The sequence below is a fragment of the Capra hircus genome, unplaced genomic scaffold, assembly GCF_001704415.2.
Source record: "Capra hircus breed San Clemente unplaced genomic scaffold, ASM170441v1, whole genome shotgun sequence".
Lineage (NCBI taxonomy): Eukaryota > Metazoa > Chordata > Mammalia > Artiodactyla > Bovidae > Capra > Capra hircus.
In genome coordinates this window covers 1-3333 of record NW_017197969.1, presented here as the reverse complement: position 1 = coordinate 3333, position 3333 = coordinate 1, and the positions used below count along the sequence as shown (strand labels likewise).

Sequence of the window (3333 nt, the reverse complement as noted above, 5' to 3'; positions counted from 1 at the left end):
TCATCACAGCAACACAAGAAAGGGATGCAATAGGAACTAGAATGATAAGTAGAAGTTATCAGGGAGGGAATCCCTAGAAATACAACTTCACCCAACTTAGAAGGCTTGGAATGAGGTATATAGGACAACAACAAATAAGGAAGGTTGGGAATGATTTCAACTTTAACTAAATATATCTTTTTCTTTTCTTTGTAAACCATAGTTGGCTTGCCTACACGCCACAGCCTAGTGTGAGCATGGCAGGTGCCAAGGACAATGCCCTGAGGATCATGCTGGTTGGGAGGACGGAAAGTGGAAAAAGTGTGACTGCAAACATCATCCTTGGGGAACAAGTATTCGACTCTAAGATTCCTGCCCAATTTATTACCAAAAGTTGTCAGGAAGCATCCCAAAAATGGAAAGGGAGAGACCTTCTCATTATTGATACCCCAGGGCTCTTCTACACATAGGAGAGCCAGAAAGCTATCTTAAATGAAATTAAAGAATATCTCTTTACCTCCCCACGCGGACTCCACGCCATCATTTTGGTCATACAGCTGGGCTGCTACACACAGGAAGAGCAGCAAACCTTGACATTGATCAAGAATCTGTTTGGGGAAGCAGCCATGAAGTACATGATCATCTTGGTCACTCACAAAGAGGACAAGAGCCTGAGGGACTATGTGAGGGAGCTGAAAAAGATACAAAGCCTCATCAAGGAGTGTGGAGACCGATACTGTGTCTTCAGTAACAGGACAGACCAGGCTGAGAAGGAAGCTCAGGTGCAGGAGCTGGTGGAGCTGATAGACAAGATGGTACAGGACAACCAAGGAGCTTACTTTACCAACCCTGCACACAAGGGCACGGAGGTAAGAAAGAGAAAGGAGGAAGTCTTGAAGAAAATCTACACTGATCACTTAGAAATACAGATTGTAAGGGTGGAAGAAGAGTGTGCTCAGGAATGCAAGAAGAGTATGTGGGAAAAAGTGAGAAAAATTTAATTGCTAATGATGGACTACGAAGAAAAACTAAGAAATGTTAGGGAGGAGGTCCAAATAATGTCTTCAGTCATATATTTGAGGAAGTTATGAAGTTTCATTTAAAAACATTTCATTTCTAGCAGTATACAGTTTAATTTTTTAACAAAAATCGGATGCATTTGGTACATTTCTCGGGTTGATGTGAGGAATGAACCCAATTTTATACTTTTTAAAATATTCAAACCAATTCTTCACTGGTGTGGAATGTTGGGTTTGTTATACACTAAATTTCCCTAAACTAACAAGTGTTTGTCTAGATTTTCTATGTTTTTTCCCTGATTTGTGTGCCAATACCCTAAGGGGTTTTCCATATTATTTATATTCTGACCTCCTCTTTTGTTCTATTTCTAATTCTCAATACTGTTTATTCCTATAACAAATATATTTCTTTGTATTGACAGATTTCTCAAATATCATGTGAAAGTTAGGTGGAGATGGTTTTAGTTTTAGAGACAAAGTATTTCCCATTAAGTAAGTTTCTGCCTCTCAAGAGGAGTAGAGAGATAAGAAAGTATGTGTCAATTCATATTTTATAGAACTTTTTTTTTTTTTTTTACAATGAATGGCTATTGATGGGTTGTATTAATGATTTTCCTCTCATTGACCCTCCCCCTGACTCTAGTTTTCTAGAGTAAATCCCGCTTGGTCAGAATTGAACCCTTTTTCAAATGTTGTCTGATTCTATTTTTGCTAATGTTTTATTAGGATTTTCTGTTGGTATTCATAGAGCTTCCCAGGTAGCACAGTGGTAAAGAATCTGCCTGCCAATGCAGGAGATGCAAGAGACTCCATTTTGGTCCCTGGGTCGGGAAGATCTCCAACTGAATTTTGGAGTAGGAAATAGCAACCTGCTCCAGTATTTTTGTCCAGAGAATTCCATGAGCTGGGTGCCTGGTGGGCTACAGTCCATGAGGTAGCAAATCATCAGATACAACTAGGCAACTGAGTATAATAACAACATTGGTACTCATAAATGAGATTCGTAAGTAGTTTTCTTTTCTGGTACAATCTTTGTCAGTTTGGCAGCTCACAGTTACGTTTACTTCTTAGAAAGGATTTGAAGGTTTACCTTTTTCCTTTATATTCCGAAATAATTTAAGTAAAATTGGGATTCTCTGGTCACCGAGAGTTTAATAGAATTCTCCTGTGAAACTGTCTGGGATTTATGCTGTTTGATGGGAGCCCTTCCACTACTTTCTCTATAATTTCTTCCATTACCACTGGTTTCCTTCAATTTTATGTTTTTAATGAGGTCAATATTAATAAGCTTTTCCTTTGTTGGAGGAGTCCCCATAGGGGACTGTTGTGCTCTCTCTTCCATCTACCCTTTCTTTCCATTTGTGTCCAGATTGTTAGAGCTTTTTAATGAACAGTCTTTCATAGGATAAGATGCTAACTTCTTCCACCAGGATTCCTCAGATTTGGTATCTTAAACAAAATCAGACTTCCTCCAGATCAACATGTATAGTATTTTTGTTGTTGTTTAGTTGCCACGTCATGTCTGATTCTTTGCAACACCATGGACTGCAGCCCACCAGGCTCCTGTGTCCCTGGGATTTTCCAGGCAAGGATACTGGAGTGGGTTGCCATTTCCATCTCCATTTTAGACATAAAAACAGTGAGAAAAAAAAAAAAAAACAACAAGATAAAAACAGATTTTAAAATGGAAATCACTGCTTTTATCACAGCAACACAAGAAAGCGATGCAATGGGAACTAGAATAATATGTAGAAGATATTTGGGAGGGAATCCTACAAGAAATACAGCTTTGCCCGTTTAGAAAACTTGGAATGATTTTATAGATTCAGGAGAGTAAGAAAGGGTTGGGAATGGTTTCAACTTTATCTAAATATATATTTTTTCTTTTCCTGGAAAACCATAGCTGACTTGCCCACACTGTACAGCTAATGTCCAGTATAAAACTCTGAGGATCGTGCTGGTCGGAAAGACCGGAAGTGGGAAAAGTGGAACTGCAAACACCATCCTCGGGGAAAAGGTCTTCGAGTCTAAGATTGCTGCCGAAGCTGTTACTAAAGATTGTCAGAAAGCATCCCGGAAATGGAAGGGGAGAGAACTAATTGTTGTTGACACCCCAGGGCTCTTCGACACCAAGAAGAGCCTGAACACGAACCTGCAGGGAAATCTGCCGATGTGTCCTCGCCTCCTGTCCCGGGCCTCATGCCATCGTCTTGGTCCTGAGGCTGGGCCGCTACACACAGGAAGAGCAGCAAACCGTGGAGCTGGTCAAGGCTTTGTTTGGGGAAGCAGCCATGAAGTATATGATCATCTTATTCACTCGCAAAGAGGAGCTGGA

At 40.2% G+C, this 3333-nt stretch overlaps 1 pseudogene; it reads left to right on the top strand.

Annotated features, from left to right (window-relative positions):
• The first annotated feature begins 236 nt into the window (after positions 1–236).
• On the top strand, positions 237–3294 carry LOC108635011 (annotated as a pseudogene).
• Positions 3295–3333: the final 39 nt, after the last annotated feature.